Source organism: the organism of the source record quoted next, unplaced genomic scaffold (assembly GCF_019419815.1).
Source record: "Pyrus x bretschneideri cultivar Hongxiangsu unplaced genomic scaffold, Pyrus_bretschneideri_v1 Contig42, whole genome shotgun sequence".
NCBI classification, from domain to species: domain Eukaryota; kingdom Viridiplantae; phylum Streptophyta; class Magnoliopsida; order Rosales; family Rosaceae; genus Pyrus; species Pyrus x bretschneideri.
The window spans coordinates 3,832,046-3,841,071 of NW_025999746.1; the positions used below are offsets into that span (position 1 = coordinate 3,832,046).

General features: G+C 32.8%; 1 pseudogene; it reads left to right on the top strand.

The window, feature by feature from the left end:
• The first annotated feature begins 3,014 nt into the window (after positions 1-3,014).
• On the top strand, positions 3,015-4,831 carry LOC103962638 (annotated as a pseudogene).
• The last annotated feature ends 4,195 nt before the right edge of the window (positions 4,832-9,026 follow it).

Here is a 9,026-nt window from a genome sequence, read left to right on the forward strand (position 1 = left end):
AAACCAACTGAAACTAACTCCTATTTTCGAAAGCCTCAACCACCAAATCTCTTTTTTCCTGCAATTCTATTTTCATTCTTCTTCTTTTTTTTCTTTTTTTTTTTTTTCTTCCTCAAACTCATAACTAAACTAAATTAAGAAGAAAAATAAAACAAAGCACATAAGGCTCCATGAGAAGAAACGGATCCTATCATGCCAAATATTTTTTTTTTCTTTTCCCCCAGGCCGCGACAACATTACTTTTTTCTTCTTGATGGCAAAGGAAACTTATCTTCCTCTAACAATCGTAGACAATTTTCAACCCCAGGCTCATAGTCTGTGGGTGCATGAAGAAAATTAGTTTCGTGCACCCACAAGGAAGCGCTCACAACAAAGTTCAACCAAGAATCGAACTCTATTATGATACCAATTTGAAAATAAAGGGTTTAGGATAAATTTAGAATTCTCTACAATTCACAATTCTCAAATAACAACTTTAGAACTTTATTTTTCTTCATAAGGAGGTATTTATAGGATTACAAAGGAACAATACTCGAAATTAAATCAAAACAATCTTTTGTCTACAAGACAATGAAACCTAGACCAAATTAAATCATATCATAACCTTAATATTTTAATGAACAATACAGGGCCATATTTGCCTCCATCTCCAACCGATGGCCAAAGGGCCATAGGACTCGTTTTAGCTCTGTCACAAAAAACCATCTCCAACCGAGGGTTAAAGGGTCATAGGGTCAAACATAATTTATTATTTAAAAACTACAACTTAAATTCAAATTCAAATCCAACAATTAAGTACAGTAAAAAAACTACAACATAATTTATTATTTAAAAACAACAACTTAAATTAAATTCAAATTTTGTAACATAGAAGTTATAGGAAAAAAAATATAATTTAGAAAAAATATAAAACGAATTTTGTAAAATAGAAGTTATAGGAAGTTATAGAAAAAAAATAGAAGTTACAGAAAAAAAATTGCGTAAAAAAAATTAAAAAAAAAACTGTAAAAGAAATAAATAAAAAAATTACGGCTAGCTGACGTCAGCTAGCCGCTGCATTTGAAATTTGGCCTAGAATTCATGTCGGTTATATCCAACAGGAATGCTAGAATTTCTAGCCCAGCCCGAGGTTGGCCAGATTGGGCCAGCCTTCTGGCCCTTTGGCCTTTTCAGATTCCATGGGGCCGACGAGCCCTCTGGCCTAGCCCCCTATTAGAGATGGTTTTCGAGCTATTTTTGGCCCTCTAACCATCTGAACCATTCGGTTGGAGTTGGCCTTAGCTACCTCCATGTTGTACCTTCTCCCTCTATGTTCTCTCCATTTTACTCCCCAATCTCCAATGTTGTATGACAATCTCGGAAAGTTTTACTTTCTTCGCTAGCCTTCAATAATTATTTCTGCAAAAAAAAATTAACTAATTCAAAAATCGTGTGTGCGTTTGATTATCAATATGATATGCATTTTCTAATAGAAAAACAATTAGGATCGTCTATTTAGTGATTTCTAATATGGTGATTTTTGCACATGTATAATCTTTTATAAATTAATCTATATTTTAAAGGCTTTTTAGCCAAAATGGTTCCTGAGATTTTCCACCATCCATTATTTTAGTCATTCCGTTAAGAACTCCGTTAAGTGTCTCAAAGCTCTTGGCCGAAAGTTTGGGCAATTTTCAAAACTTCGTAACTTAATCGTTTCTTAACCAAATTCGAACCATATTATATCAAAATGAAAATAGGAAAGTGTAGAACAAGATTATACCTATTTGGAAGTCCAGCGGTTGCCGGAGATAGCCGAAAAATAGCCTGAAAGGTGACTGGTCCGCAGGAAAACTAGAAAACTCGCCGGAAACTAGGTAAAATTTAAACATTCATAACATCTTCAATACTCAACGACATCGAGTGATTCAAAAACAAAAATCATACTTCTCAATGAGAAGAAGAGAATGGCACCTTTCTTGATAGCTAACTTGCCGTGGTTTGGCTGAAAAAGGGCTCGAAAATTGTTTATTAGTCTTGAGTTAGCAAATTTCGGGGCCATTTTTCGGCTAAATCACAGCGAATTAGCCATCGAGAAAGGTACCATTATCTTCTTCTCATTGAGAAGTATGATATTCATTTTTAAATCACTCAATTTCGTTGAGTATTGAAGAAGTTATGAACATTTAAAATTTACCCAATTTTCGGCAAGTTTTCCAATTTTTTCGCGGACCAGTCACCTTTTAGGCTATCTTCCGGTTATCTCCGGCAACCATTGGGTTTCCAAATAGGTATAATCTTGTTCTACACTTTCCTATCTTCATTTTGATATATTATGGGTCGAATTTGGTTAAGAAATGATTGAGTTACGAAGCTTTGAAAATTGTCCAAACTTCCGGCCAAGAGCTCCGGGACACTTAACGGAGTTTTTAATGGAATGACCAAAATAATGAATGGTGGACAATCTCAGGGACCATTTCTATTGATTTTCAATCTTAGTGACCAAAGTGATGTGTTATGCAAATCTCAGGGATTATTTTGACTATAAAGCCTATTTTAAAAGATAAATTGTTCTGATGATCAAAATAAAAAGGAAAATAGTTGCTGCCATTCATATAGCAATTATAGCGATTGAACAAATAGTTCGTTAAAAGAAAGTTAAGTTTGCTGGTGATTTTCCAGCACAGAGAAAAGAATACCCTAGTAGCAATCGCATTGCTGGCCCTTGCGAAGGCTTGGGCTAGCGGCATTCTCACCTTTCCTCCTCCTAGCCATTTCCCATTCTTCCTACGCCATCCACAGCAGCCTCTCCCCCCTCCCCCTCTTTCCTGCTTCCTTTTTTTTTTTCCGGTTTATCCTTCCTTTTTTTTTTTTTTTTCCTTCATCATTCAACTCAGCTTTCCTCTGAGTTTTTCTCAGATTTCCTTGGGTTTAGTCCCAATTTTCCTCTGAGCTATAAAACTCGTGAATATTTCTCAGCAGAACTTTTTGCTAGCTATTTATATATGCTCGAGGGCATGCAGGTAGTGTCTGAGATGGAGTGCAAGGAAACCATGAAAGATGAAGCAGAAGAAGTAGTGACACTGGTGAGAATTCGTCGTGTGAGAGAATTCGTCGAAGGCAAAGATCCATCGTCCAAGGTGCTGTCTTACCAGTGAAAACAATACTTGCATATTTTTTAATTAGTAAGAATCACGAAGTCTTGCAAAAAAGCGTGAAAACAGTAGTTCTAATTTCAAAAATGAAATTAATATATAGATAGTTTTTGGTTTATAACGTGATTGACTAGTGAGTTAATCACTTCTCACAATAAGGTTGAGTACAAAGCCAAAAATTGAAGGCACGGGTAAATTAGAAATTATTATTCCTTTCCTTGGAAAGATGGCTTGATTTACTTGAACCATGTCATGCTTTCTTTGCCTGTGCTGATCTTCGGGCGCATTGATCTTGTATTCTATAGTTTGCATAGTTGATTGCATAGCTGATTTTGGGAATGCGGTCTGTAATTGTGTGCAGGAAGTGGATGATCCGACGATATGAAGGGTCCTGCGTGCTTGCAATTTGGATATAGAGCAGGCATCTGCAATGGTCCTCAAGTAATTGAAATGGAGACGCGATTTTGTTCCTAAAGGTTCTATTTCTGCTTCCGAGATTCCAAACCAAATTGCACAGAACCATACGTTTTTACAGGGATCAGACAAGAATGGATGCCCCATAGCAGTTATCCTCGGATATAGACACTTTCAAAACAGCCTCAAGGAATTCAAGCGTACGTTTCCACATTTTTTTCGAAATCTTCATACAATAAGTAACATTTCCTATGGCTCAGAAGAAATCTGACGAGTCTTCCAAATCTAAAAGTTGTATATTTTTGTATGTACAGGTTTTGTATTCTATGGTCTCGACAAGATATGTGCTAAGTAAGTTTTTCTGTCACTCAACCATGTTCCTAAGCGATTTCTTTTTCTTTTGGCCATTGCAAAGCTATGTAATGTAAGAGCTCAAGGATATGCAACATGCGAAACATGTATAGTCCATAGACAATATGTTTTATGTGCTGAATTGAACTTCATGTGTCAGGATTCCACCAGGACAGGAGAAGTTCATTGCCATAGGTGATCTCGAAGGCGGGGGATATTCGAACAGCGACCTTCAAGGTTACATTGGAGCTCTTACAATTTTGCAGGTATCGGTTCTGCTGCTTAGCATTACTTTTCTATGTACAAGATTAAACAAACTTGCTAGTCGGCTAATATATATATAACTTCTACAGCGAAAGTGAAAACAAAAATATACCAGAAGGATAAAAATTGTCCCATAACATCCATAACTGTCTACTAATCGTTGCAGGACTACTATCCCGAAAGGCTAGGGAAGATGTACATCGTCCATGCGCCTCTCATATTCATGAGGGTTTGGAAAATGGTTTACCCTTTTATCGACAACAAAACTAAGAAGAAGGTAAAATTAGCAATCTGCACAAGATGTTATTTAGCATGATTGTATACAGCATTTCATGCTTCGGAATTCAGATTATCTCGCTTCTCTGTGCAGATAGTATTCGTCGAAAACAAAATGCTGAAATCGACTCTGCTCGAAGAGATTGATGCGAGCCAGCTTCCCAAGATATACGGAGGCAAACTGCCGTTGGTTCCCGTCTAGGATGACAAATTGATGAACCATGCCAAGAGGAAAAGTGAACAAATTAAAACTCATGCTTCTGCACAAATCTCATTAAGTTTGCAAATGTATGGATAATATACATACAAATATGCTCTACAACATATGATTGTGTTTAAACTTGAAATTTAGAATAATGTTCAACTCTGCTCAATTTGTTAGAAGCTTTTTGGAGGTGTTAAAATATAAAACTGCGTGAATTTCGTGTGCTATAATTTCTTTGAGTACGCATCTTGGAATTGTAACAATTAATAAATTACATAGACTAAATTAGTAAATCGAGACAAATTAAATTACAAGATCGAAGTGGAATATTGTGCATTTAACTTCTCTCCTCGTACCCTTCTCTATGCTTTCTTAACTTATGAATTAAATAAATTAAAGATTAACGCATCAAGAGAAAACGAGCATGAGAAATCATTAGCTTAATACAATTCCCAGAATTTTGTAGAAAACAATATAGATGAGCAAAAATTAAAGTGGATTACTGGGTCCATTTATCTCTATTTCTAGTTGAATAATAATGGAATGGGTTAGGGCTCATCCATCTATCGTCGTGGGGCAGGTTCTATTGGAACCCAAATTTACTTGAGAGAGATAATTAAAAAATGAAGACTTTAGATTCGATCCCTAGTCACTATCACTCTTTAACTAAAATTTTAATAGTATTTAATTTTTTATCAAAGTCTCATCACTATGAAAACCTCATATATCAATATTAATATGTATATTTCTATATGTTTGACATTTATGAGATTTATAATATATATGTGGCGTATAAATCCTATATTTAAAGTCCCTCATTAAATTACAATGTAATAATATGAAACGGCTATAATAAAATGTTTTCAAATTTTTTATTGAACAAATGAATAAAAACAATGTAATAATATGAAATCATAAATAGCAAATGAATGTATCCATGGTTTTAAAAAATTGTAAATAAGCTATATAGTAATATACCCAAAAATTCATATGGATACATTATTTTGATTGAAATTTTATTATACCAAAATCTTAGACTTAAATTTTATTAATTTAAATAATTTGATTGAAAGACAAAATATTAAATTTTAGTATTAATTTCTCCCCATAATCTTACAAAAATTGATAATTCGTCTTAATTATCAGATTTTCTAGTTTATCACAAAATAAAATGTTTTATTTTATATTTTTAAATAAGGGTACATTTCAAATTGAGAAAGGGGTACATTTATAAAGAATAATGGGTACATTATGAATAAATTATGGGTACAAATAAAGAATTAAAAAAAAAAAAAAAAAAAAAAACTAGACTAATCATTTAAAGAAAAGGGCACAACAAGAAGTTAATATATGGGTACAAATTAAAACTAAAAAGAAATGTAGTACAAATTTAAAAAAGGGTTGCAAATTAAAATTGGGTATAAACTAAAAATAAAAATATGATACAAAGTATAACCATAAATATACATATATATATATATATATATATATATATATATATCAAATGCAACATTTCCAACACTAAATTAATATATTTTAGAAACTTAATTTAATTATGCTAATATGTAAATATTTTATTATTGAAATAATGACATTCATTAAAACCTAAGAACCTTCCTATAGTTTAAATTATGTTAAAATAAAATATCGCTGAAATAAAAAATTCTTTTTAAAATAAAGTCATAAAGAATTATTGTTTAAATAATACAAAAATCTGAGAATAAATGGGCAAATTAAGTTGACCTGTAATCAATCTCCAAAAAATTTAAATGTGATTACATCATACATGCATCGCATTTCAGATTGTTAAATACATGTGATATTAATTATTTACAAGATGTGCAAAATGAGTTAAGTCTCGCAAGAAGTTAGTCATAAAAATTTGGTATAAATTTGTGTTTAGTAAGAATCGAATATAAGACCTCTCACTTATAAGTGAAAAAAAAAATATTATCAGACTATTGCATCGAAGTTTTGATTCAAATATAGAGTTTAGTGCAAAAATAATTACGTTAACATCGAATGTTATACTCGAATAATTTTCAAATCATATAACGTGTTATACTTGAAATTGCCGATAAATGAAGATGTAATCATATCTAATGAGTAGTGTCTTGGATCTTTAAAATCATGTGAAATAAAAGACTGGTGAAATGACACTTAGTATTATGGTCTAGTGTATTCCTCTTCATTTGTAAGGGAGAAGTCTTATGCTCGATTCTTGTTAAATGTAAATTTGAATCACATTATTGCTAGCCATTATAAGACTTAGCCCACTTCTCCCCCCCCCCCTTTTTAGACCTACTGTAACATTTGGAGTAAAACTCAAATTTTAGGTTTTAAACCTACTCCAACTTGCTCTAATCCTTGGGCCAAATATGAGTTTTAACCAAAAATGAGTTTTTGGGGCAAATTTAACACCCCCCTCCCCAACTAGGTTAGTGCACTGACTCACTATATATGTGTATTTTTTTTCATTGTATATTATAAAATCATTGAATCCAACAGTTAGACCTAATATGATCAAATTCAACTAGATCGGGTAAAATATTAAAAAAATTCTTTCATGTGTTTCGTATTTTTTAGTGCTGGTTTAGTGATTTTTCTATATTTATCATAATCTAAATATTTTTTGTTAAAATCTTCATAAAATTAGATTATGATAGCCTACATAATTTTTTAGTTTAAAAAAAAAGTTGCTTAAAGAAAAAAATTATTATAAATTCGTTCTTTAATAATTTTGGCCTAATGATTTAACCTAAAAGGATTGAAGTAGAAAAACTATTTCTAGATTAAAATTTTCTAAGTTTGTGTAAATGACATCCGTTGTTCAAAAAATTGGTGAATAAAAACTATGAGGAAAAATATAAAACATAAATAAATTTAAAAAGAATAAAATGGGTGGGTAAGGTGAGGTAAAAGGAAGAGTACTGTTAATGACTCAATGTGAGAAGGAGCGCTCCTCCTCCAGAGCCTGACCGCCTGAGTCACTGCTTTCTTTCGGTGTCATCCCAGAACCACCGTACACTACGTGTCAACCCTACAATGGCCCGTCCCATCCAACTACCTTCTGTTGCCCAAAAATATATATTATAATGTTAGAAATACTAATTTTTTTAAATTAAATTTACTAACAAAGTAACGTGGTTCTAGGTGATTAGATTATTACTTACGTGTTGATTATCATTTAATTTACAAATTTAGTTTAAAATTTTGACTTCCTAGCATAACTCTTAATATTATTCTCAAAAGTTGATGGAGGCAGTATCATGTTACCAACATGATTCTTTTCGGATTCTTTTGGTGAGGATCCTGAAGCTCAGTAAATCGTGTCTATTTATCGTGTATCGTGCGATTATTTTTTATCAAATACTATTTATATTTAATTTTAAATAAAAATGTTTAAAATAATTAAACTGCACGATATACGATAAACTAATATAATTCACAAATTTCTGATATCCGAAAAAAAAAAAATCCATCCGGATTCATCTTGTTACTGCCGATCGTAAATTTCTAATTTCTCTCCTCTGTTACATCACGCTTCATCATTCATCAATTCATTAGTAGTACAGAAAATTTTCAGGAATACAAATAGTACATAATGTATTTTAATAAAAATTGTGAAAATTTTATTTTTTAAATTATTAACATTTCAGCACATATATTTCATTATTTATATAGTATCACGTGATGTATCATTCTGTGTACCGTTCACACTGAAAAATCTATTCTGGTAGTAGATCAGCTGGCAGTGTTCTCTGACCCCCATCACATCCCCTCTTCTCCACGCGACACGCGTCCGGAATTGTTTCAACATCGTATTCGTCAGGCCACGGGTCGAGATGGGGAAGGGGAATAGGTAGGCGGAGCTGCACCTGATCGTGACCCCCCTTTGATGGGGCATTGAAAGTACAAAAGCAGCCTTTCAGTTCTGAAGTAGCTGCCCAACTCTTGTACTTGCCCTGCCAAATTATTAATTTCATTTCTGCCATGGAAACAGTGAACCATATAATACAATGTGTACGTGTTATGAAATTACGGTTATGACCTCCATGCATGCTTGGCCTGCTGGAGCAAGGAAAGGTCCAAGATTCTCAACAGAGATATGGTGGTTGTGTGTGTCACGCTGCCCTAGATCGACCGACGGGGTGTGATGGATCTGATGATGATGCGATGGTAAAAATAACCATGTATTACACAAACACCAATCCTAATCTTAACATTCCATTTGACCAAAATTAGGGTTTTCGTTTTTTTTTTGCCATGACTAATTTCCCCACACTCAATCCATATATGTCAAGATCTTTTATTACCAAGATGAGAAATGCTAACAAGATTTTTTTAAAGTAAAATTTTTTGTGGACTCTTTGTTATTTTAT